The 27,182-nt window shown below is 53.5% G+C and overlaps 1 protein-coding gene across 4 annotated transcripts in view; it reads right to left on the reverse strand.

Annotated features, from left to right (window-relative positions):
- Nucleotides 1-26,951, reverse strand: part of RIPOR3 (RIPOR family member 3) — a 73,692-nt gene extending 46,741 nt beyond the window's left edge. For 3 of the 4 annotated variants that reach the window (XM_061127490.1, XM_061127489.1, XM_061127488.1), the window contains exon 1: nt 26,433-26,951. The gene's annotated coding sequence lies outside the window, so the exon portion shown is untranslated. Of the gene's footprint in view, nt 1-20,948; nt 20,968-26,432 lie in introns of those variants that run through there. The other variant, XM_061127491.1, reaches the window with a different exon arrangement.
- Between the last annotated feature and the right edge of the window lie 231 nt (nt 26,952-27,182).

The raw sequence follows: 27,182 nt of genomic DNA on the forward strand, positions 1-27,182 counted from the left end.
TGCCTCTTCGCCAAAAAACCAAAACATTATGCAGAAGTAAGCAGTAACAAATTCAATAAAGACTTTAAAAATGGTCCACACTGAAAAAAAAAAAAAGAATCTTTGATCAAAAAAAACACAACTGTTGTGGAGTTGGATGGTGGCAATGGTTGGGAAGACCCCCTAGGGGCAGGAACTAGCAACAACACCAGTATCCTTGCCTGGGGAATCCCGTGGACAGAGGAGCCTGTCGGGTCACAAAGAGTCGGACACAGCTGAGCAACACATACGCACAATGGTTGGAGGACTTTGTGAAAAGGCTAACAGCCCCTGAATTGTGCACTTTAAACGGTGCGCTTTATGGTATGTGAATTATGTCTGAATGTTTTCAAGAGAAATTTTTTTTTTAAGTCCTGAGAGCAGCCCACTATGCGTCCCCTTGCCTGGGTGACCTGGCCAAGCCTGAAACTCCCCATCTGTGGAACAGGACTAACCACAGCGCTGCCTTGTGGGTCCGCTGAGATCACAGAAGAAAAGGCAGGCAGGCTGTGCTCAAGATGAATGGAATTCGTGTTAGGATGAGTCCTGGGACAAGCGCAAACGCGGGGTGGTCTCCCAAGGGGCCGCCTCCCGCAGCAACGCGGCCTCCTGACTCACTTGCTGCCTGGGGACTGTCCCCATCTTTCCACCCCCCCACCCAGCTTCCCTGTTTCCTCTGCCTGGAAAGTCCTGCTCGTCCACCCTCGGCAGGTCCAGACTCGCCCCTGCCGTCAACGGTGCCCCCACCAGCAGCCTCCCCTCCGACCAGATCTCCCTGACCCATCAGAGCCTAGGAAAACGCCACCCCCTCCCAGAAGCCCTTAAAGGGAACCGATGATCGCAGGCTGAGTCACGCGGTGGGCTTTCATCTCCTGGGCAACGCTAAGTGAAGGGTCACGTCGGATTTTCGAGTATCCCAAATTTCATTCATTGGTCGCCTTTACAATTTCCCCCATGTTTGAGGACCACCTGTATTTCACATTCCTTAATACTTTTTCAAATCAACTCACTTTTCAAAAACTAGAAGAAATTGGAAAGATGCTTTTCATAACTGTAAGTGAAGAGCTGGTGTCGTTTGCCATCAATAGTAATATAAACAGTAACTGCAAAATAGTCACGCTGAACACAATGTCAAGTTCAAGGGCTGTAGGCACGCTTGGCTACTAAGCCTCTGCGCTTTCAAGGAGAAGTGGGGAAGATTTCAGGGTCTTAGGGAGGCATCAAAGACATATTGACAATAAGTACAGACTTTCTGATTGGCATTATCAGAACTGAAAGATACCTGAAAAGGGACTTACGCATGATCCGTGAGTCACTGTTATTTAATTTCTGTGCCTCTTGAACCATCTCCCCTCATCTCCTGCAAGCTGTTACTTAATATCTGCTTTCCTGGCCCCTCATCTAAGTGGGACCACCCCTGCCCTCCTTTTCCCAACCACCCATCCCAGCTTTACTTTTCTCCTTAGGATTTAATACCATCTGATATTCCTACATGCTACATCTTCCTTCTGTCTGTCACCCCAGCTAGAATCCAGGCCCTAAGAAGCAGTTTCCTGATAATAGCCCAGCCTCTCCAGAAGGTGCCTGGCTCCTAGGAGGCTTGAGTATCTGTCAGATGGATGGATCTGGTATCTCCAGTGGCTTTGTACTATCTTAACTCTAGCTTTGTATCAAATCTCACACACAGGCGATGGCCCAGTAAACAATTGTTGAGTGAGCCAGTGAATGAATGAATTCATCAATCGACACATTTTTGCCTGGAGAGTGAAGCTCTCAGTTTTTGAGATAATCCAGACTTTTTTGTGTGTATATGTTTTCAAAGTCCCTGATTCTAAATTCTTCCTGCAGATTGTCTCCAGGACTCAAGGAATGGGGCGGCTTTGCCAAGAACAGAGTTTGAATTCTCAGGCCTCCAGTTTAGATTAAATAGAGATGGTTTACCAGGAAAAGAAAGTTGGGGACCCTAAGAAGTTGTGGGGAGCTCTGGAGAGCCTTCCCCAGAGCCAAAGCCCTCCGTGCCCCTCTGCCCAGCACCCCGGGCACCCTGCCGAGCTGGAGAAGCCAGCCAGACATTCAGGCACGCTGCAGTTACTAAGTGATCCTAAGTACATCAAGATGGGTGCATTGACGCGAGCCACTTGGAGAGGATCTGGAATGAATTGGGGGGTTGTTAAGATCGCCGATTTAAGCCTCTCCTCACAGGAAAAATATTTATTTCACTGAGCTCTGCTTTTTGGAAAGCTGCGCTGTAACCGTCTGCACCGATCGAGCAGAGTTTTGGCTACTGCTCGTTTTTGTCCCCTCTCCTGTTTTGTGTGTGTGTGTGTGTGTGTGTGTGTGTGTGTGTGTGTGTGTGCATGTTTGTGTGTGTGCGTGTCCATGATTATTAAGCAATCAGCCAAAACACACAGCCAGGACACTCTGCTCTACTTTAACCAGAAAAAAATGGACACAAACTGAGTTCGTGGCAGGAGACACAAGACCTGGAGGTTTTATCTTCGAAGATGCCCGCTTGCAACAGGCAATTGCCTGTTTCTTTTCCTGTTTATCTGATACGCGCTGTCCCCACCCCCGGCTTTGGAGGGAAAAATACAGACAAGCGTAGGGAAGAAAATAAAATTAACTCCCTCCTGCTCTTCCAAGAAGCATGATTATTTTCTAGTGTGCCGAGTTCTTTCCATTGCTTTTCTGCTCTTTGGAGCCCAGGGGCCTGGGTTGGAACCTCAGATCTGCCACTTTCTGGCTGGGTAACACTGAAAGTCACCACTTGGATCCTCTGTTTCCTCATCTGTAAAATGGAGTAATAATAGTACCCACCTCTTTGGGTTGTTGGGAGGAGTAAGTAAGAAAGGACTTAGCAGTTTCTGGCACAGAGTGAACGCTCCATAAATGTTACCTATTTTTATGGGATCAATATAGTCAACATTTATACTTTCTTTTGCATGAAAGAGTGGAACATATGCAGTTTCTCATTTCACTATTCTCATCAGCAATTTTAATGACTACAAAACGGTCCTTTACAGGACTTGTTCAGTCGTGTCTGACTCCTCTGCAACCCCTATGAAGTGTGGCCCGCCAGGCCCCTCTGTGCATGGGATTTCCTAGGCAAGAATAACTGGAGTGGGTTGCCATTTCCTCCTTCAGGCCATGACAAGACTACACCAGCCTTATTTTTTTCACTGTTCCCAATGGATAGAAATAGAGGATGCCTCCACAATATTACAAAGATAGCAGTGACAGACTTCTCCAGAGTCAAATATTGGTCTGCAATTGAAGTTCTTTAGGATGAGTTCTCAGAAGTGGAATTATTGGGTCAAATGGTATGAACACTTCCAAGAACCTCAATACATCATATTTAGCAATGCAAGTCGTTTCCAGAAAGATTACCCACGGACGTCTATGACAGAATCCATCTCACCATGTCACAACTGCATTATTTTTTCACTGTTGCTAAGATGACAGCGGGAAATGTCATCTCATTCCTTCATTTGCATTTTAAAAAATTTTACCCACTATTTTTCTAATACTGATTTTTTAAAATCAGCTACGATATGTTGAGTGCTTACTATACACCAAACATGGGCTAAGGGCTCTTTTTAAATTATCTCAATCACACTCTGGGTAAGAAGTGGAAACAGGGGCTTGATCAGATGTTCATACACCTGTATTCACAGCAGCGTTTATTCACAATCCCCAAAAGGTAGAAGCAACTCCAGTGTCTATTGACAGATGAATGGATAAACAAAATGCAGCCTATCCAAACAATAGAATATTCTTCAGCTTTAAGAAGGTAAGAAATTCTGACACGTGTCACAAGATGGGTGACCACTGAAGACATTGTGCTGAGTGAAACAAACCAGTCAAAAAGGACAAGTCTGGTTTGATTCCACTTACACGAGGTTCCTAAAGTAATCGGATTCAGAGAGACAGAAATGAGAATGGTGGTTACCACAGGCTGGGGGAGAGGGGATGAGGAGCTATTGTTTAATAGGTGCAGGGTTTCAGGGGGCGAAGATGAAACGATTCTGAAGATGAACGGCCGTGATGACCATGCACGACAGTGTGAGTGAACGTGATCCCACGGAACTGTGAACTTAAATATGATAAAAATGGTAAATTCTGTGTGATATATATTTTAGCACACAAAAATGGCTTAATCAATTCTCACAACCACCAACGTGCTGAGCTGAGCTGCTCAGTCGTGTCTGACTCTGCGACCCTGTGGACTGTAGCCGGCCAGGCTCCTCTATCCATGGGATTCTCCAGGCAAGAATACTGGAGTGGGTTGCCATGCCCTCCTCCAGGGGATCTTCCTGACCCAGGGATCAAACCCACGTCTCCCGCATTGCAGGCAGATTCTTTACCAGCTGAGCCACCAGGGAAGTCCCACACCCTATGAGGTAGCTGCTATTATTACCCTCCCCTCTTCTTTAAAAATGATGAGGGCTTCCCTGGTGGTCCAGTAATTAAGACTTCACCTTCCAATGCAGGGGATGTGGGTTTGATCCCTGGTCACGGGGCTGAGATCTCAAATGCCTTGTGGTTAAAAAAAAAAAAAGGCATAAAACAGAAGCCATACTGTAACAAATTCAATAAAGAGTCATAAAAACCTATGACGAAGGCCCAGATGATGAAACACATTCTCAGAGTCACACGGCCTGTGAAGTAGTAGAGACAGGCATTTTAGATGCCAGGTCATGACCTTAAAGCCCACGTTATCCTGCAAGAATAGATGCAGAGTCAGAGGTGACAAGTCAACCAAGCTCAAGGTAGCAGGTGGTGTTAGCAGGCAGCCAGGGCCAGACAGAGCTGCTGACCCTCAGGGACCAGAGGTCAGTTCTACATTCATTCTCTGACCTTCTTGTGGCTTCTAAATTTAACCAAACAAGTTCTTCCAGTCTAATCGATGACGTAGGTACTTTGTGTTGAAGATCAAACCTTTTTCCTGGTATGAAAGTAAGAAAATAAGGCAGAGTTTGTTTGACAAGGCAGCCAGGCTGCCTGTTGAAAGCCACCTGAGAATAACCCTGGGCTTGTTCACAGTGGACACACGCAGTCACTAATCAATTTCTCAGGAACAGTGATCAACACCATCTCCTGAGCTACGTCTGAACTCCTCCTGAATGAACCAGAAACAGAGCCTAGAGAAATAGCTATGGGCTGGGGGGGCGGGTGGGGGGGGGTGAGTGGGGATGTAACCAGAACCAATCTTAAAATTTCCGTAAAATTACTAGTTAGAACAAATAGGAACTATGCAGGTAATCTTCAGGCCAGGGAGGACCTGCAGAGTCCTTGGGGGCTCATGTCACTCAGCCTGTGGGTCCCCACTTCTCTGGGAAGGTATCAGGGTGAGTGACTGGTCCACAACCACTTCTCAGACATCCTGCCTCCGCTGGGTGGGAGCAGGCATGTGACCTTTGTGGTCTGGCCACTCACGACTGAACCCAGGAGAGACTATCCACTCACTGGCCAGAAACATATAACTTCTGGTGCTTGGCCTGAGAGAATGAATCTGAACATCTGATTCCCTCCCTCAGGAATATAAATGAAGAGACAGGGAAGGACACTGTAGTTGTTTTAGGTCCTTGAACTAAAGGGTCATGCATATTTGAAGTTGGAACGGCCATCCTGGGAACACATGCAAACAGATGTATATGGAAGAGGGATGAGGCAGTGGCAGTCTGAATCCCCATGATAGTGCTGAGTGGCTGGATCAGACTTCACCTGAAACCCACCCCACCGCTGGGCGTTTCCATTACACGAATCAACAAGTCTTTCTTCACATTGGTTTTATCGGGTTTTCTAGTATTTGGCGTTTATTTGTTAGCTTTGAATAATCAAAAAGAACATCTCTGTAATCTTCCAAGGCATCCTCCTTTTACCTGGAATTGTTAGAGCAGATTTATGACCCCCTGAACCCTAATACACCAAGCCAAATTGGGGAGAAGCCCTCTGAGAGAGTCAGGATTCAAAGCCCTGTCCTTGCATGTCCCCAAGCACAAGCTCCCTTGCTCTGTGCTGAAGCACTTGGAGGAGGCGGCAGGAGGCTGGGGCTTCGCTGCAGGAACACACTGTCCTCACCACAACCCCTTCTCAAGCCTCAGCTCTGCTGTTATCAGCATCGCTCTGGAGGTCCTGGACAAAGGGTGAAGCCAGGAACTCCTGAGGCCAAAGGGCAGGTCAGGGGCCTGGGAGAGAAGGGGCAGAAATACGCCTTCCGTTTCCCTAGGGCCCCCGCAGCACAGCCGCCGTTCACAGGGAGTTTAGTTGGCCACGGGGATGATCGCAGGCACTCCGCGGGCCGCACCCCAGCACTCAGCGGGCGCTCCTGGGGGTGAACCCAGTCTCATCGAGGCGCAGGGGCTCAGCGGTCCGTGTGGTTCGGGGACGCGAACCTGCATCTCGTGGGGCTCCAGGAGTGGAGTCTTTTCCAAAAAAGCTGCAGCGAAGCCCTGCTGGCCGCGGGCCTTTGACTGTGGCCACATCTGCCCTCGCACTTCCCTTCCAGCTGCTTCCGCCATCAGCAGCCCCTCCAGAGGCTCCGAGGGGCTGACTGCGGATGAGCAGAGGATCTGCTGCAAGCTCTACTCTCCCTCCGGCCGCTGCCAGACCCACCGGAGGCGCGGGCGTATCCAGCCTACCTGGGAGCCTCTGCTTTTGTCATCAGTCAGGCTGCCTTGATTAGGGCCAGGCCCCCTTGAGGATGGGGAGAGCCAAAACGTGTTAGAAGTGAATTTCCAAAGGAAATCAAGAAGCAGTAATAATTGGCCACATCTGTGAAATCGGGTGCTTGTTAGGTGCCAGGTCCCGGGCCTGGGCTTGAGCCCAGGCGGTGGACGCCACGGGCGCCGCCGTCATCATGGCCGTCCCACGCCGGCGCCCAGCACCCTTGGGTGCGTCTCTGTCCGGAGCGCCCCCAGCACCCCCCTCCTGGATACTCCAGCACCGCCCCGCCACGGTTTGATCTCTATCATTTCTCACGGGTCTCCAAGGGAGTCAGCTGAAGTGGGACCCCGATACGGATTCACATCCTGGCCCCACAGCTTGCCGCTGTGCAACTTGGGGGAAGTCAGTTCTCCTTCTTGGACCTCAGTTTTCTCACCTGTAGAATGGGTGGGGAGGGGGACTTGTTCTAGACCAGAAGCTTTCAAACTGATTGTGTCTCTCTGTGGGCCGGGAGCTTAAATGTCACAGCAGGCACTTGTTTACATTATTAGCATCCCCAGAGGTGTTCGTCCCAGAGGCTCACCCCGTGCCTTCTGGGAACGACCGTGGGTTTCTCTGAGCCCAGTAACACCCTGCGTCCTGCTGCTGGGGGTGACGGACTGAATGGCTCTCCGGGGGCTCACACATTCCCTTCTGCCCCTCCTCACCATGCCTGCCAGCCCATGGCATGGGGCTCGGTCAGGACCAGGGTCGGGCAGGTCTGACTGGGAGCCGGGCTCTGCCCTCTCTCACAGGCGGCCGTGGGCAGTGTGGCTTCTTCCCTCTAAGCCTCCAGTTCAGCCTCTGTGCATAGGCGCAAACTCCACCTCCTCCCTGGGCTTGTGTGAATTTGATTTAAGATAATGCACGGCTTCCCTGCTGGCTCAGATGGGAAGGGATCTGCCTGCAATGTGGGAGCCCCAGATTCGATCCCTGAGTCAGGAAGATCCCCCTGGAGAACAAACTGGCCACCCACTATAGTTTTCTTGCCTGGAGAATCCCAGGGATTCACAGTGCATGCAAAGGGCGTCTCAGGCGGTGCTAGTGGTAAAGAACACAGCTGCCTGCCAACGCAGGGGATGTTAAGGTTCAATCCCTGCATTGAGAAGATCCCCTGAAGGAGGGCATGGCAACCAACTCCAGTATCCTTGCCTGGAGAATCCCATGGACAGAGGAGCCTGGCGGGCTACAGTCCATGGGGTTCCAAAGAGTCGAATACAACTTAGCACGCAATGCAAGCAAAGCCCCCACACTTCCTTTCTTTTTTTTTTAAGATTTTGTTTTTGCTCATGTGGACCATTTTAAAAGTCTTTATCGAATTTGTTACAATGTTGCTTCTGTTCTATATTTTTTGGTTTTTTGGCCACACGGCATGTGGGATCTTAGCCCCCTAACCAGGGATCAAACCTGCACCCCGGATATTGGAAGGCTTAAACACTGAGCCAGCAGGGAAGTCCCCTGAGATGATCCTGGCAAAGCTCTTGCCTTTGTGAGAGGCACATGGTAAGCCCAATGTCAGTCCTCCAAAATTATTAGTAAATTCATACCCCATACTTGACAGTAGGCTCCTTGAGGTCAGATCCCCTTCGGTACCTTCCTACGGCCAGATAACCAGCTGGTTGTTTGGCATGTACTTTCTTCCTCCGATTGGGTGAGGCTGAGCTGGGAGAATAAAGGCTATGTTAGGACTCAGCCTCTGCTTTCTGGCTTCCCAGCCCTTTCTTCTTCCTGCTGAGACAACTCTGACCCCAGTTCCCAGGAGGAAGTAAATTCAGCATCATCTCCCGTGAAGAGAGTGTGTCTAAAAAAAAAAAAAAGAGAGAGAGAGAGTGTCTCTAGCAGAGCACATCTTATTATATTTGAGGTAGAGCACCCAGGTTTTATTATATTTAAGGTAGGGCACACACATGCCCATTGAGAGCTCTGTGGGTGCACGAATGGTTTGGCTGGTGGTTTCTGCATGAGTTGCCCTGCCCGCCGAATCGCACTCAGCCCCAGGGAACGTTCTCAGCCTGAGCTGGGTCAGTGGCTGAGTCTCCTGGCTTTCCTCTGACCTCAAGTCTATTTTTTTTACCACGTGCAGCAGTCGTCTGGAATGGAAATCTCCACTGAGGGACAGACCTCCTCTCAAGGCTCAAATCAGGCAGAATCCCACAGGAAAGGCAGCCGGCCAGAGTCAGGCGGGTTCGGTCGAGTTCCTGCGTGACCCTGGGCAAATCACGTAACTCTCAGAGCTTCGGTTTCCTTTACTCCGTCGGCTTAGAACAGAAATTGCACGTTGTTTCGGCCCCTGTTCTAACGCCAGCTGATGGACACGGGGTGCTTCCAAATCAGGATTGAGTTGGAGTCTGCGGCTCACTGCGAAAGGGAGCTGTGAGTCTTTAGCAACGTCTGCCATGAATTGAAGGAGGGGGAAGCAGGGTATTTATGTGGCACATGCTTGCCATGCCAATCCAGCTGCTCTCTAAGGTCCTCAGAGCTTGGAATGGCTCAGAGACTTAAGATCTCATCTGACCACACAGAACTTAAGAAGCTCTCTCTGTTGACGTGACTTTTCTTCCAACAGCACCAAAGTTTTCTCCCAGCCAGTGACCTCTTTACCACTTTCCAGCGCACACCATTGACACCATTCAGACCAGCACGTTCTCACAGTTGCCATGACTGGTTGAGCCAAAGAAATCGCTTCTAGCCTAGGCCACTGAAAACCAACCTTCAGATCCTCCACCCCGAGCCACTCCACTGGATCCAGTCAAACCTGAAGCTGTACCTAATCCCAGACTTAAGTGTGAGCCAATACATTCTCTTTTTATTTTTTTTTAAATGTTCATCAACAGATTTATTTATTTTAAAATGTATTTATTTGTTTAAACTCTTAGTTTTGGCACGTGGGGTCTAGTTCCTGACCAGGGATTGGACCCAGGCCCCCTGCTTTGGGAGCACAGAATCTTAGCCTCTGGACCACCAGAGAAATCCCCATTCTCTTCTCAGCTTGAGCCAGTATGACTTGGGGTTTCATCACATGTAACCCAGGTCCTCATGCACAGGTTATTTTTCCCAGGGAGGCCCCAGAATGGGGACCAAAGCAGGTTTAGCTAATATGCCTAGGGGTTTGTTTTTGCTTTCTCTCTTCGATCCAGCCAAGACAAGAGGCATGCAGACCCAGGACACCACTGTTTTCAGCTGTTGGTGCCTGGAAGGTGTCTCCCGAGGGGTCTCAGTGATAGAGGGGGGCCTCTGCTTTGGATGGGTGGAGTCAGAAAGGACGCAAGTTGTCTGGCGTATCCTTTTATTCCCCCTCCCTGAACGGTTTCCAGGACGGCTATCTCCTTTGCTTCCCGAGGCACTGAGTCTAGCTTGGTTGAATTTTGTTTCAAAACACTGGCATAAATCATGCGTACCCTTGGGAGGGAACATTAACCATCAACCAGCAAAATCAGCGTCCCCCCACCCCCACCCCCCGCCCCATCTCCTCCAGGGACACGGACTGGACCCTCCACCCCTTCCCCAGAGGACCGTTCCCTGCCTTCTCCGAGAACATTTCAGAACTGGGTTTCTGCTTGAAGTTCCCAACATCTGCTCTCCGCAGCTCGGCTCCTTCACAGTGAGGGGAAGGCATGGGGACACAGCTCACAGCTCTGGGCGTGTCTGGAGTCTGGCACTTGAAGTTGTTTTTTTTCCCCCTGGGGCAAATTCTTCTCTCCTCCACTCTGCCCCCATCCGGGGAACTGCCCCAGGCGTGGGAGGACAGTGAAGGGTGTGGAGTCAGACAGCCCTGGGGGACAAATCCCAGCCTGCCACGTTCTCCCGCGTCATCAAGGCGAGATGCTCAAGCTGGCTGAGTCTCAGTTTTCCTTCACGTAAAATGGGGATGATAACACTACTCGCTGCACAGGTCTGTCTCTGAGAATTCGCGGTTATAAACTAGCCCAATGGTTGACACAGGGGCCTTCGCATTTAAATCGGCTTAGGTGGGGACAGGGAGGACAGAGGATGGAGGCAACTGGGAGAGAGGAGGGTTTGGGATGCCCATGGAGCTCCTCCATCCTTCTGCCCTGGCCGGTCCCGACCTGCTCTCCCTGGTCACCCTGGTTTCCTCATCCCAGGTCACTCCCAGGAAACCTGCTCCACCTTTTCAGAGTGACAGGCTGCCTCCTTGTTCCCAGGTGGGGAGACCGAAGCTGGGCCTCTGCTGGGTCCCAGAACGGAAGCTGAGACGGCGGCTCTGAGCGCCGGGTCTCTGGTGCTTTGCCCCCGCAGCCCAGACGGGCTCAGGCCATTGCGGCACAACCGCGTCGCTCTGGGTGTGTCTCCTTGGCGTGTTTGTCGCGACCGTGACTGAGTCAGTGTGACCATTTCTGCAACAGGTTGGAAAAGGTACTGCGCACTCCCCTCTCTGCTTCGTGGGGAACGGCCCTCCCCTCCTGGAATTCAGTCCTTGACCCGCCCGGGTAGAGGGAGGTTCGTACAAAGGCAGAAAGAGCAGCACCATGGCCAGGCTCGGCTCCCGATAATCAAAATAGATTCTATCGTGAGACAGGAGACTTAAAAGCCTCCACTGTGAGAAAACATTCTTTCAGAGGCCCTTAGCTCTCCATGAACATAGCAATTTCCCAAGTCACCAAGAAAGTAAGACGGCCTCCCTTCAGCCGTGACCCCGGGCTGGCCAACGACCCCCAAAGGAGCGTATGCAGAGGAAGTGAGGACCCCTCTACCCCTCTCTGCTTCGGCCCAGAGAGGACAGGAAATGGAGCATGCCAGTGGTGAAGAGTGTGGACCCGGGGGCGCCTGGGTCCACCGCTTACTGGCTCTGTGACCACAAGCAAGCCATTTCCCTCCTCTGTGCCTCAGTCTCCCCATCTGTAAAATGGGACTGGCAAGTACTTCTTCACAGAGTTGCTGTATTAAGTGAGCTCACGCGTGAAGTGCTTAGAAGAGACCCCAGCATATAACAGGCACCCCGTGTGTCGGCTACGTCTATTTATTAGCGTTTTCATACATGCGGGGTCAGCTCCAAAGGCAGCTTCATCTTCTGGAGGCTCAAGGAATTAGCTGCCTTGAAACCACTGCCCACCATTTAGGGCTGGGGAACCCGGAGATGCAGCAGGTTGAACAGGAAGAAGCCCCATGGTCCACTCTCCCCGGCTACACGGGGTTCCCCCAAGACCAAGATGGGGCTCAACACGTCCCTTCCGGGGCAGCGAGGGACACGTTGTCGGGGGAGGGGCCGAGTGACCGCAGCAGAGGCTGGCGGTGGACCGCTGAGGCAGGGGGCCAAGTGCAGGGGTGATGGAGGGGGGTGTGAGCCAAGGTAGAGACAAGCCAGCCAGGCAGGGCTGCGGGCCCAGAGCGTGAGTTCTTCCAGCCGCCAGCTGCAGCCGCAAGTGCCAGAGAGGCAAGCGGTGATCCAGGCATGGACGTGGCTACAGACCCGCCTCCTCCCCTCCGCGGGGAGCCTGGCCCGCAGCATCCCTGCCCGATGCACAGACTCAGATGCGCTTAGAGAGAGGCTGAGGGGGAGCAGGAGCCTTACCTCAGGGCCTCCATCAGATTACATTTACCAGCTTTCCCATGTTGCCCTACAACCAGGGGCTTCTGAGAAATCTCAGATCAGTCACAGGACACTTTTCTCAGCACACACATGTGACAGTGTGAGGGGATGTGCAGCTACCCAAGGTCAGTCCCTGGGAGGGACATTCCTGTGGGCGTGAGCCACAGCTGTCCTGGGCAGGGCCTGAAACATAGGTGCTCAGTAAAGGCTCCCTGAGGACGTGAACAGGCGGCCCAGCTCTGACCTGGCGGGTAGCAGACAGGTGGCCAGTCTCTAGGACTGGGGAGGAAAGAACTCTTTGCTCAGCTTTCTTTGGTGGGGTGGCGGGGTGGGGGGAGCAGGCTTTGGAGTCAGACCCAACTGGGTTAACATTCTGAGGCTGAGCAGCTTCCAGAGTGGCCCGCAACGACCCACCCCTGCTGGCAGCCACCCTCTCCTCTTAAGCATGAGTTGGCCCAGTGACTTGCTTCTAATGAATGGAATATGGCAAAAGTGATGGGGGTGGATGTCATCTCCAAGATTAGGTTATAAAAGACAGTGACTCAATTAACACACACACACACACACATGCCCCTTCCTGGCTTGCCCACTCTGACAGAGCAAGCTGCGGTGCTGGGTAGGACCACGGGGCCGGGAAGCCAAGGGCTTCCCACCAACAGCTGCGGAGGAACAGCGCCCTGCCCACACCGCCACGAGAATACGGAAAAGGATCCCGCCCCTGTCAGACCCCGCGGTGACTGGAGCCTCTCGCCCCTTGGCTGTCGCCTGGGAGAGACCCTGAAGCAGAGGACCTAGGTGAGTCAGGCCTGGACCTCCGATCCGCAGAAGCGATGAGATTAGAAACATGCGTCATTCTAAGCCGCTGAACTTTGGAGTCGTGTGTCACGGAGCTACACACAGCTAACACAGCCCCTTCTCAGCGCTGCGCCCAGCAACTAGTCACTTAAGCTCTGAGGGTTCCCCCATCTAAAAATGTGCATCATCATAATAGCACCTCCCTACCTTATGCGTTCGTGGTGAAGACTAAGAAAATGAATGAATGGGACCTCTGGCTGGAGCAGTGAAATAAAGAATCAGGAATTAGAATCAGGAAATAAAGCCCATCGGAATGGAGCCACGGGACTTCCCTGGTGGTACAGTGGATAAGAATCTACAGGGGACATGGGTTGGACCCCTGGTCCGGGAAAGATTCCTCACGGCATAGAGCAACTAAGCCCGTGAGCCAGAACTACTGGGCCCACGAGCACTAGGGCCCGCATGCCTAGAGCCTGTGCTCCGCGACGGGAGAAGCCACCACAGTAGGAAGCCTGTGCATCATTACAGAGAGCATCTCCCACTTGCCACAGCTAGAGAAAGTCTGTGCACAGCAATCAAGACCAAGGGCGACCCCAAAATAAAGTTAAATACATAAGCAAATAAGAATGAAGCCAGGAAGGGCCCTCACTGAGCAGCTGTCACAAGGTCAGGGTCCAGCGGCCCTCCAGGAAAGGTCCCCCGCCCTGGAGAAGCCTCACCTCCAAGCTCACTTTGCTGGCCTCCTGGACTCCAAAGGACCATGCTCAGAGCTGCCTGCAGCCGGGGTGCCCAGCATCCTGTCCTCCGCCCCCCCGGTCACCCCCATGATGGGTTCTATGGTCCCTTCTTCATGGATTTTGGGGTTCCTGTTGCCCAAAAGCTGGCCGGGCTTCGTGCCGTGGAGATAAACAAGCCAAGAGCCGCAGCATCTGAGAGTTCCGGAAACTGACCTTCGTGGGAGAGTTGCAGCCAGCTGGCACGGCCTGGGCATGACCCCCAGGCAGTCAGACCTGGAGGTGATGGGCACGTCGGGGAAGGGTCAGGCCTCAGCCTTCACATGCTGACAGATACGTGACTCCAGGTCCGGAGAACAGACTTGCAGCCCAGATGCAGCTCACAGAACCCGGGCGCCTTGATGACTCTGATGTCCGGCGCTCCCCACCCCAGGTCTGTGTGATCCCCACCCCTGAGCTGGACCCCCCGTGCAGCCCACCCCCCACCCAGGCTGGCTGCCCATAAAGACATGGGTCCCTCCTCCTCCTCATCCGGGGTCGGAGCCCCCTGAGAAGGACCTCAGGGGCCACATGGTCCCCGTCTGCCCTTCCATCGGCCCTAAGCTGCGAATGTGAATCAGACCCTTGACGTCCGCAGGCCTGGCTTCTTGGATGCTGAGCACAGGGACCACCCAGGCCTGGTGAGACCACCTCGACACTCGTCTCCCAGTTGCCCAAGGGAGGAAGCTCCTGCCCAGCATGCGGCGGGCGTGTTAGGAGTCTGGCCCTGGAGCCACAGAGGTCCGCTCACCGCAGCTCCTCTCTGCCTACAGGCAGCCCCACGCTGGATCGGGGGCCTGAGGACACTGGCTGGGGTTAATGAGAACTCAGTCTATGCTGTTAGCTCAGGGCTTCCTGCAAGACCCCAGGGCAGCCTCTGCGATAATCCCTGTCTGACTGCGGGGCTGACCAGGGTGGTCTAAGGAGACAGGACCTGGACCCAGACAGCCTGCTTCGAAGCAGAGCTCTCAGCCCTGTGGCCGGCCCCATCAACCGCCCCCAGCGAGTGCTGCAGGCCAGCTGGGTCCTCTGGGGACCCCGATCCCCCTGGGGATGTCCAACCCGTTCCCTCTCTCCAGGCTGACAGAGTCAATATTTCCTGGCCCCAAAGCCCCAGTTGTTGGAAATGACAGTTTTTCTTTCCCGACTCCTAATTGCCCACGCCTCCCATCAGCCAAAGCCTGTTCTTTCCTCGGCGAGCATGATGGAAGCTGACCTGCAGGGCACCGTCTGGCGGGCGCTCATTTGTCTCCGGCGGGCCCATCCCGGCCCCAGGGCTCCACTCTCCCCTCTCTGCTGACATCAAAAAACCAGCCCCACTGTTGCTGCGAGGCCATGGTCGGGCCCAGCCTGAGAAGTCAGGGCTGCAGACCCGACAGAGTGAATCGACTCTGAGCGAGCATTTGATAGCACGGTCTCGATGATGAATAAATTACACCTTAAAGGACCCCTTTGCAATTTGTAGCCCCCAGTCAAGACTCCAAAAATGTTCCCAGATGTGAGGGATGACGTGTGTGCCTCTGGCATGCTCTCACATGCACAGGGGGCACGTCAGCTTCCTGCCCACAGGAGACCCGGCACCAGCGACCCGCAGCAGAGCACAACCTCATGTTTTCTGAACAAAGATGCCTACCCCGACCCTTTGATAGCCTCTCTGGGGGAGATGTTTCTGGGAGAGACGTGTGGGCCAGGAGTGAGCCTGTCTCAGACGGCTGGGATCCTGGGAGGAAAAGTACGGCCACCCCAAGCTCTCGGGGTGGGGTTGGAGGGTCTCGAAACCTTGTCAGCTTTGCAGTCAGAGAGAAAAGGGTCTGAAAGCCAGGTTTGCTATTTACCAGCTGTGTGATCTGAGGCAAGTCATCCATGCCACTGAGCCTCAGAGGTAACCATGGAGCCGCTTTGCACAGCCTCAGAGGGGCCAGAGGGATAAAGAGAGAGGAATACAAGAAGCTAGGGGGGAGGGATAGTTAGCGAGTTTGGGATGGACATGGACACACTGCTGTATTTAAAATGGAGAACCAGCACGGGGACTCTGCTCAGTGCCATGTGGCAGCTGGATGGAAGGGGGTTTGGGGGAGAATGGACACATGTATATGTATGACTGAGGCCCTTTCTGTCCACCTGAAACTATGACAACGTTGTTAATCTCCACGCGTGCTAAGTCACTTGAGTCGTGTCCAACTCTTTGCGACACCATGGACTGTAACCCACAAGGCTCCTCTGTCCGTGGGATTTTCCAGGCAAGAATACTGGAGTGGGTTGCCATGTCCTTCTCCAGGGGATCTTCCCAACCCAGGGATGGAACCCATGTTTCTTGTGTCTCCTGCACTGGCAGGCGGGTCTTTACCACGGGTGCCACCTGGGAAGCCCTGACTGGCTCTACTCCATTACAAAATAAAAAGCTTCTTTAAAAATGAAAAAAAAAGGCACTCAGAGAAGTGCCGATACCTGGGCGTCCTGCCTCAATAGGCGGTGGAGGGAGTGATAACAATCGTGACTATTAGCTGCTGTCGTGAGTTGGACGGTGTCCCCCCAAAATTCGTGTCTACACAGAGACATAGGATATAACCTTATTTAGAAATAGTCTTCACAGATGTGATTAGTTCCACTGAGGTCATACTGGATTGGGGGGGTCCCTGAGTCCAATGGCTGGCGTCCTTACAAGAGGAGAGGACACACGGAGGGGTCAGGGGACGGCAGCGACCCCCTGCTCCTTCCTGGGCTCCCTCATTCAAGGCAGGTCCCACAGCAGACCAGGTGGTACCGGGCCTCCAGCATCCACAATTCAGGGGCCTCCCGCCCTTCAGAGACCCTGGAACACTTCCAAAGGTCTTCAGCATGTTCGCCCTCTCTGGATCTTCTGCAGTCGGGTGCAAGGAAGAAAGGAAAAACCCAGACAAAACCACGCTTCTGACCGACGCAGTCCAGCAGCAAACATCCCTCACCCCGGGTCAGGAGTGTTTGTCCACCAGGAAACCAGAACGGTTCATCTGAGTTTCTTCACCCCGTGTCCCCAGATGCAAAAATGTCAGAAATGTGCAAGGGCCCTGCTCAACGAGGGACTCTGTGTCTCGCCCCCGCAGTCCATTTCCTGTGTGAGGTGAGGGTGAGGACCACTGCCCTGAGGGTCAGGAGAAGCGGGTCGGCCCCTGCTGCGCTGTGAGCTGGCTGTGGAACACGGCGAGAGGCTCTCCCGTCTCTGAGCCCCTTTTTCTTATCTGTAAAATGGGGGTGCTGACGCCTGCTCCAGCATCCCACAGAGTTAGGCGCCGGCAGAAGGCATGAGCCACAGGTGAGGTCGTGTCGGGTGGTTTTCCTGTATTCTCTCTAAGGGAGTCAACCACAGGAGAGATGGGGTCTTCCATCACTGCCTCCCTCAGACCCCACCTTATAACCAGAGGACTTGGCCCTTTCAGGCAGCGCGTTTGATCCGCAAAGCACCCGGGAAACGCATGACGCTGCGCCAGTTTCTGGGAGGGTGTTTGACAGCCAGTGACACAACATGAATGATATCAGCAATAGCCGGCATTGATTGAGCATTTGCCAGGTCCAAAGCATTATTTGCTTTGGCCTCACTGAATTCTCCAAACAAACCTGCTAGATAGGTATCATTGGAACCCCCATTTTCGAGAGAAAACTCAGTCCAGAAAGAGGACGACTCGCCCAAGGCCACACCATTAGGTTGGACTCCCTTCATATTTGGTTCCAGACTGGACACCGCTGCCTGCAAATACCCAGAGCTCAGTGGGCAGGCAGTTGGACCCTCCCACAGGCGACACGCCTAGTCCTAGCTTGTGTTTCTCGGGACCAACGCGGGGTCAAACATTCCACCAATGTTATGTTGCTGAGACCTCCCAAGACCTTTCTGAGGAGTTGCTATCATTATTGTTATTATCTGGTTCACAAAGATGAGGACACGGAGACCCTGGGGGTTACGTGGGTGGAGGGCTAAGAAGTCAGGCCTTTCAGACTCCTCATCTTAAGGTCTTGCCCTCCTCAAAAGGGAGCAGGACACCGTGGTACTAAATCCATGCAGAGACAGTCACGAGTGTCAGAACATAGATCCCAGGGGGCTTCCTGGAGGAAGAGGATCACAAAAGATGGGCAGAACCTGCCCGGCACAGATTTCTTCTCTCCAGGCCACCGTGGGCATTGGCCAGAACCCGGGGGCTGGATGGCTCTAGAGGGCCCGACCCTGCCCTGTCCCACCGGCCTGTCTGCATGCCAGGCCAGGGCTGACCTTTTGTCCACACACCTCTCCTCATTCTACAGGCCCTGGGAAGGACAGTCCAGAGTCAAGGCTATTGTGGGGTTCACAGACCTCAGGGGAGCGGTAGATACACAAAGCTACAGGTGATTCAATGCCGCGTGCTTTGAAATAACAAAAGACTGGAACGGATCACAGGTCTATCAACAGGGAGCCGGGTTAAGATACAATGGCACAACCACACGCGCCTCGAGTGTCAGCAGAGTAAGAATGAATCAGTAATCACTGAGTCAGTAATAAAAACTGACGTTTAGGGGCTTCCCTGGCGGTCCAGTGGTTAGGCATCCGCCTGCCAATACAGGGGCCGCTGGATTGATCCCTGGTCCAGGAGCTAAGATCCCACGTGCCTCGGGGCAGCTGAACCTGTGCCCGGCACCCACGAAGCCCTCGCTCCCTAGAGCTCAAGCTCCACAAATAGAGAAGCCGCCACAACAAGGAGTCCTCACACGGCAACTAGAGAGTAGCCCCCACTCGCTGCAGCTCGAGAAAGCCCGTGTACAGCCACAAAGAGCCCCGCGCGCCACAGCAAAGACCCAGTGCGGCCACAGATAAAGAACTTCTAAACTTTAAAGCTGATGTTTAGGAAGGACTTTACGTGCAGTCAGGGGCTCCTCCGAGTGGATCCACTTGTGTGGTCCTGACAGCAATCTCAGGAGGAAGGACCACGACCATCACTTTAAAAATGAGGAAACCGAGGCCACAGGACCTCAAGTCCACGGCTTGTGGCTACAGCAGAGCTGGGCTCTGGTGTGGGCAGTGGGCGTCGGAGGCCCTCGGGGGACCAGCCCGCCACACGGCCTCCCAGCTGCTCCCTCTTGCCAAGAGCCCCTGCAGCCCCAGGGAGCCGGGAAGGAAGAGAGACAAACCCCCTTCAGTGGCCCCCGCCCTGCGCCCCAGTGCAAGGAGAAGAGGCTTGACTGAAGCATCCTCATCTCAACCAGCTTCTGATAACTCGGCCACTGGGGTAGCTAACTTCCCCTCCAGCCAGTTAGGGCCAGTGGGGCCCGCTGACGGTTTTTATAGCCTTTCCTGGAGTCAGCATGACAAGGAAAACGAAGTGAGCTGCAGCTCACTAGCTGCTGGGTATCACGGCTGCGGGGTGCAAGAAGGAAAGAAAAGTCACCCCCCCCCCCGACTTTGAGCTCATCCACAGAACACAAGCCTGGGCGGCCAACATGCTGGTGTTGAGAAAAGCTGTTCTCAAGCGGAACTGATTGGCAACAGAAATGGAATTTTCCCCCCAAGAAAAGTATAAACACGCTTTCTCCCTGGGAGTTACCCTTCGGAATAGGTATTCCAGACGTGTGTGTGCAACGGCCTGAGCACGGCCGTCAGCCTCGCATGAATGAGGCGAGAGACCAGTGTTGGTCATCACTCGTCCCGGACAGTATTTCTGGCCATAAGATGGTCACCAAGGTCAACGGTGAAACCAGCCCAGCCCGGAGTGGACATCTGCCTGCCCGTGGTCCAGCCCCTTCTTGCGCCCCCCAAGACTCGCAGCTGGCTTTGGGGCACCTCAAGGCTTCCCTAGTGGCTCAGCTGGTAAAGAATCCGCCTACAGTGCAGGAGACCTGGGTTCGATCCCTGGGTTGGGAAGATTCCCTGGAAAGGGGAATGGCTACCCACTCCAGTATTCTTGTCTGAGAAATCCCATGGACAGAGGAGCCTGGTGGGCTACAGTCTCTGGAGTCACAGAGTAAGACATGATTTAGCGGCCAAACAACCACCACCAAGGACTGAAGACTTTGTGACGCTTAACAAACTAGGCTCGACCAAGAGGCGGTGCAGACTCTAGAGGAAGCCAGACAAGCTGGATCCAAACCCAGCTCTGCCGTTTACTATGATTTCAGGCAAGTTCCTTAACCTCTCAGTTCACCGGTTTGCAGATCTGTGAAGCGGGGCAGGATCCGAGGGCTGAATGGATTTACAGCGACACATGTGGAGTGTGCGGAATAGTGCCTGCTCATGGTGAGGAGCGTAGATGGAGGGTAGGGGCCTCTTTCACCTGACTGTGATTAATTCAAGTCGCCTGAGGTCTAGCTCTTAAAGACTCAAGGACAGCTCTCTGGACCTGGATTTGGGAGCCAGGGACCCAACGGGGGCCTCTGGGTAAGTGAGAAGAGAGCATGGGCCGTTCCAGCTGCTGTCAACCAGATATCGGCCTATTTGGCACCTGGTGGGTGGAGGCATCACCGGTCTGGAGGGACCATCAAGCCCACCCCCTCGGGCCTCCACCTGCAGGGCCTTCCCCTCCCCTCAGTCCTTCTGCCCCGTGGAGGGAGTCTGGAGGGCAAGCCTGGGCACGCAGGTCCGTGCAGAGCCACCAGCAGCACTGGGTGGTGAGAGAGGGGATTCAACTCGAGGGACATCACGGTAATAGCCACCCGGCCATGACGGGATCCTCGCCCCATCATCTGCCTGACTCCCGGGTCCATCTGAACTCAGGAAGGAAAGAGGGGGCTGTTTACACCTGTGGCAGACCAGAGGGGTGAGTATACGGGAGCCACACGAACAGCCCAGAACCTGGGCCTGGGTTGGCCCGACCGGCCCGTTGGAGCACGCCCAATTCCACAGACTTGCTTTCTATACAAAGAAGTGGCTGCCTGGTAAGTTAGCATGGGCTATTAAGACGCAATATTCATAAATGAAATGCGGCCTGCAGCCAGAGGTTCCCAGAGACCCTAATTCAGTTTGACTGTTTTGTCACCCTTGGCAATGTAGCAAAGCAAATATTTCCATAAGTCTTAACTGAGTGCCTGCTATGGGGTAGACATAGCACTGAATAAAACAGGAAAAAAAAGAGAGAGAGAGAGAGAAAGAATCCTGCCCTCAGGAAACTCACATTTCTATTTTTAAAAAATGATTTTGTCCGTTTGGCAGTGCTGGGTCTTCACTGCTGCGCTCCGGCTTTCTCCAGTTGCAGCGAGCGGGGGTTACCCTCTAGTTGCGATGTGCAGGCTTCTCCCTGCTGCGGCTTCTCTTGTTGCAGAGGTTTGGGAGTCGAGGCTGTCCGGCTCGAGAGCACAGGCTCAGTACTTGTGGCGCACGGGCTTAGTTGCTCTGCGGCACGTGGGATCTTCCCGGATCAAGAATCAAACCCGGGTCTCCTGCATTGGCAGGCGGATTCTTTACCGCGGAGCCACCAAGGAAGCCCCTCAAGCAGAAGATATTTTGAAAAAGAAAAATAACGTATCGTGTGTTCGATGTTGGCAAGAGGTACAGAGGGAGCCACGTGGAGATCTGGAGAGTGAGTGTCCCAGGCAGATGGGGAGGCGAGGGCAAAGGTCCTGAGGCCGCCCTGTGCTCAGCACCGTACTCAGCGGCGAGTTCGGTGACGGGGCGGGCAGGGGAGGTGAGGCCCAGGTTCTGTGGGGCCTGGCGGCTGTGGTTAGCACTTAGCCTTCTATGCCGGGTGAGGGGGAGCCAGGCCAGCGGGGAGGAGGTGCCCTGAGCAGAGGAGGGGCGGGATCCGATCCCCTTTGAACAAGACCCCGCTGGCTGCAGGTGCAGAAGAGGCCGTCAGAGAGGCAAGCGGAGAGGCAATCAGGGAGGAGGCGGCCACAACAGTCCGGAGAGAGACAGTGGCCGCGTGGACCAGGGTGCCGGCGGCAGAGGTGATGGGGAGCGGTCAGCTTCCAGAGACAGGTGGACGGTGGAGTCAGCAGGGTTCTTTAACTGAGGGATGGAAGCAGCTGGGCTCTATTTGTGTGTTTGGCGGTCAAGAATGTTTGAGACGCGGGACTTCCCTGGTGGTCCAGTGGTTAAGAATCCACCTTGCAGGGCAGGGGACACGGGTTCAATCCCTGGTTGGGGAACTCAGATCCCACATGCAGCACCCACGAGCCACAGTGAAAGCAACTAAGACCCAACGCTGCCAAATTAACTAATTTAAAAAGGAGTTCTACAGGCCCAGACAAAGACTGAAGATCCTGCAAGCTGTAGGCTGCAGCTAAGACCCAGCGCAACCAGATAAATAATAAAAATACATAAAGCTTTTTAGAAAAGAAAGTTTGAGACCTGATTTGAAAACAGAGATGTGGTTGTCAGCACAGCTCCCCTCTCACAGTCCTCCGGGGGGGCTGTCACGCAGGCATCGAAAGGTTTAGGTCTTCTGGGCTAAGAGGGAAAGACACCCAAGGTGTATTGTCAAGTGAAAAAGGAAAGATGCAGAATAAAATGTAAGAATGATCTCAGTCTCGAAAATTAAATTACATATGTGCGTGAATACAGGCTTCCCAGGTGGCGCAGTGGTAAAGAATCCACCTGCAATGCAGGAGACCCGGGTTCAATCCCTGGGTCTGGAAGATCTTCTGGAGGAAGAAATGGCAACCCACTCCAGTATTCTTGCCTGGAGAATCCCATGGACAGAGGAGCCTGGTGGGCTACAGTCCATGAGGGTCTCAAAGAGTCAGACACGCCTGAGCAACTAACACACACACTCACACGCATGTGAGTGAATGAACGGTCTGGGAAAGGTTGCCTGGAGTGGGACCCACTGAGATTTAAACTCCGGATTGCTGTTCCTACATGCAAAATTAAAACAAAAATTTTTTTAACTGGTTTTAGCTCTTTTTAAAATTGCTGCGGGCAGGGCTCGCTTCCCGCCATCCCAGCCTCGCTTCTCTGAGGCGGCCAGTGTCCCCACCTGGGCCTCCTCCTTGGCCAGGACCCTAAGAAGGCGGAACGGGGGAATGAGAAATATTTTCCTCTCGTGCTTGCCGGCCTGGGAGACTGGAAAGAGCCCACCTGGCTCCAAGGCTTTCTAAAAATAGAAGGTGGTCTGAACTTCCCTACAGGTTTGGCTTAGCTGTTCCTCCTCCACGATCCAAGAGCCGTTTTGATTAGAGAATCGTGTGTTGTGCATTAACATCAAGGATGGCGGGAGCGAGACCTGAAATGGGATGGAATTTACAGGGAGCTGCCCCCGAGGCGACCCGGAAACATCCCGCAGATGTGGGGGGCGTGAATGAAGGAACCGAGAATGCAGGGACTGGGGCCTTCCTGCTGCCCGAGCTGGGACGCTGGAGGCAGCTGGTGCCGATGACACCCTCTGCCCCTCCCAGTCTCTGCATCCACTCCAGGGCTTAGGGCAGGACAGAGGAGTTGGCTGTTGGTTTGCTTGAGGCCAGAGGAAGAAGCTGAGGGATTGTATCCAAGGCCCGCTGCCTGGAGTTTGAATCCCTCTGGGTGAGAACTGCGCATGGTCTCTCAGGACGGTCCACAAGATTTCTAAGACCCTGGGCGCAAGCAGAGATGTGTCAGGGCCAGTGGTAAAGGTTTAACAACCAGTTTTCCAGGGGAAAGTGTATGTGTGTGTAAGCACATGCACACGTGTGTACAAATCTATGCATTTACACACACTCTAGAACACATCAGAATACTCAGGTTTACTATAGATTGTTTTGACATAAAGGATGTGTAACAAACAACTTACAGATAAACATAAAATATACAATAACCCCCTTTTTGTAAATTTCAGATACTCAAGTGATTCACACAGGACGTTGTTATTGATTTTTTGCCCCTCGACTCTCGTATCTATTGTTAACCTATGGTTATAATTGATGAGCAACTGCAGTTCCTTCCGGAACGTGGGCTGATATCTGCTTTTACGCTGAGCAGTGAGAAAAAAGGATACAGCAGAGAGCAGGGTGGAGCTTTCCTGGCTTGTCAACAAAGTGAGCAGCTTCCTCGATTTTTGGTGCTATTCCCACTGCACCAAGTAGAGAGATAACACACTTCAGTGTTCAATCTGCATCAACCGTGTCTCCCTCCCTCCCTTTGTCTAGGTCATTCTGTCTGTTGACCTAGATAATCAACGAAACAATAAATCAAGCCCTGAGTTGTACTGTTTGCCATTTCTCTTAGTGTCATTACTCCCACCCATGGCCGACTTCAGGCTACCAACCTGAAGTCACAAGAAAATGGAATTGGGAAGAGATTTGCAACAGTGCACTGGAGTAGTTCCATCAGACAGACACGCCGGATGTAAGCATCCCCAGGAACACTAGTATCAGTAACCAGGTAGCTTTTTAAAAAATGGAAAGTGATGAGTTTTGAGTACCTACGACCTCTGTTTTTAATGTCATTTATTTAATTATAAATTTATGTAGTTTAATTTTTAATAATGGCTCTGTTTACCAAGGAGTTCACCAGGTTTCTAAAAACCTGACAACTGGTTTTCACGAGTCAGTCCAAGCTGACTCCAGCACACCACACGCAAGGGCCACACAGCTGAGCATCCCAGGCGGGGGAGGGACCCACAGCAGCTCAGGCACGAAGCAGCAGAGTTTGGCCCCACCAGAGGGGTGTTGGCAACAGAGACGCTGCCCAGGTGGTGTTACTGGTAAAGACTCTGCCTGCAGGAGATGCAAGAGTGGCAGGTTCGATCTCTGGGTCTGAAAGATTCCCAGACTCCTGGGAATGGCAGGAAATGGCAACCCACTCCAGTATTCTTGCCTCGAGAGTCCCATGGACAGAGGAGCCTGGCGGGCTACACTCCAAAAGAGTCAGACACGACTGAGTGACTGAACGCACACCTTTCTGAAGCTTGTGGCTACCCAGGACTGTTCTCACTGACACCAGTCACTGGGCACTGCAGGCCAGCAGTCACTTCTTCAAGCTCGTCCGAATTCCAGCCTTCTCTAGCACATTCCCTGATGCGCTGGGGGGCTCACGGGATGGTTTTCCTCCTCTTTAAGCTTGTGTCTCACCCACATTTAAAACTTGAGTGCTCTGACTCTCTCCAGCCAGAGTCACAGCATTTTAGAGTTGCAAAGAGATTGTAAAGATTTCCTAAAATAATACTTTTGTTTCACAGATGGGAGAAAGCGAGTCACTAGCTCAAAGTTGCAAAGGAAAAAAAAAAATCAAGGGCAGAACTTCGAAGGGTGACCAACCATCCGGGTTTGCCCAGGACTGAGGGGAATCTCCTGGGACAAGCTGGTCACTCTTGAGCAAGGACTGCCTGTCGGGTCTCGAGTCAAGCCCAGGGCAGAGGGCTTGGGCCAGACCCAGAAAGAAAAGGAGTGAGTTCAGAGCTGCTGCCGGATGGAATTTTCCCAGAGAAGAAGGACAAGGCCACATCTGGGTGTCGGGACTCGCAGCTCTGCCCAGATGCCGGGCACCCAAGGGACTTCCCACCTGCCACGGCCTGGCGGTGAATGTAACCTGCGACCTCCTTGTCGGTGCCAGACAGACACTCCTGGCTTTATCTGCATCTTATCTCTTGGCTGCTGCCATCACAGCTGCAGGGATGCATATGCAAATCGCCTCTGATGATGTGAATACGTGATTCCCCCAAGGGAGGCATGTGGAAAGCACTGTGTGTGTTTCACAATTCTGTTTGGTCCAAAGGAGCAGTGGGAGCCCAGAATGATTCGAAACAGATTTTTGAAAAGGCAAAATAAAATTGGAACACAACCTCATACAGACATGTGCCGCTCTCTCCACCGCTGCCTGACATTAACCCTCTTCTCTCATGGCCCCGGGAGCCTCCTGTAACAGGGCAGCAAATACTGCAAGGGGCATCAGGTCCTCTGCATTCAAGCCAGGAGCCCCTGCCCATCCCCGGGCTGACAGACCCTCCAAAGAGTCAAAGGCTGGTCGGCCTATGACTTCGCCTGTCCGGTCCCTCTGCCTGCCACCTACACACAACAGTCCCTCTCCTCCTTCACTTCTGCTTTCCGGGATCATCACAGGCTCAGAGAACACAGAGGATCCCAACTACTCCCGGAGGTGCAGAGCTTAGCAAGAGGCAAGTTAGAAAGATCGAGATCTGATTCCCATCTCTGTTGCCAACCAGCGATGTGACCTCAGGCAAGTCACTTCATTTCTCTGAGCCTCGCTTTGTCAGTGTAGGATGAGGATGATAGTAATAAGAAGCTCTATCCTGCCCCGGGGCTGGAGGGGATCCTCCGAGCTGAAGCTTCATCAGTGCCTGGCACAATGCCTGGTGGAGCAGACCCAGAGACGTAGTAGTCATAGGGAATTCCCTGGCATCCAGTGGTTAGGACTCTGTACTTCCACTGCCAGGGCCCAGGGTTCAATCTCTGGTTGGGGAACTAAGACCCTGCAAGCCTGCCGCACAGTCAAAAACAAGAAGGAAAAAAAAAATAGTAGTCATAGTAAGACCCCCTTAAAGACGACTTCCTTCAACCACCCATTTTCGGGATGGACAAAGGGAGGCCCCGAGCAGAAAGAACTTGCCCAAGGCCACACAGCGAGGTCCTCCTGCGATCCCATCTCAGCCTCGGGGCTCGCGGAGCTCCAGGTAGGATGTGCTGGAAACGCCGCCCTCCCACCCCAGAGTCTGGTCCACACTCACCACCCGGCAGGTCCGAACATTCTCTGCCCGCGTCGCCGCGTCCGCCTGGAGGCAGCTCGACTTTCTTTATCGCTGAGACGAGCCAGCCCACCGGCGCGGGGTTCAGGAGACGAGGCTGTGCGCTGGGAACATGGCCTCGGAGGACCCCCGGCCCGGCCTCCCTCGCGGGGCCGGCGCTCCCCGGGCTCCGATAGAGCGGCAGCGGCCGGGCTCTTATCGGGCAGGGTCAGGGTGCAGACGGCCGCGGAGCGGGGTTCCAGGAAGCCCGCCTGGGGCCCCCCGGCCGGCCCCGTCCCCCCCGGATGCCGCCTGCGGCTCTGGCCGCGGCCGATCGCCCGTTGTCGGTGTCACTCTGAGCTCCGCCGGGGAGAGTTCCATGCTGGCCTCCAGCAGGCGGGGCCCCCACCCCTCACGGCCCGGCCCCCACTCCCATCTTGGCAAGGGGGCCGGGGGAAGGCAGCTAATTTCAAGTCTGCACGGCGTTTGTGGTCGTGTCCTGAACTCTCCACGATTAATCACCGGAGCATCTGATTTCTGCTTGGCCTCGGAGGGGGGTGTGGGGACGCCTGGAAGTTTCTGCTTACTCATTCGCCCCCGACTTCGGCGCTAATCGCAAACAGACCGGGGACGGGGACGCACTCCTCGCCCCCCTTTCCTTGCCACTTTCGGGCCCCCCTCCCCTCGGTCTCTCTCCTTCTCCCCTCTTTCCTGGCCGCCCCCTTCCCCGCCTCTGTCCTGGATCCGACCTGG

Source organism: Dama dama, chromosome 23 (genome assembly GCF_033118175.1).
Source record: "Dama dama isolate Ldn47 chromosome 23, ASM3311817v1, whole genome shotgun sequence".
In the NCBI taxonomy this organism is placed as follows: Eukaryota; Metazoa; Chordata; class Mammalia; order Artiodactyla; family Cervidae; genus Dama; species Dama dama.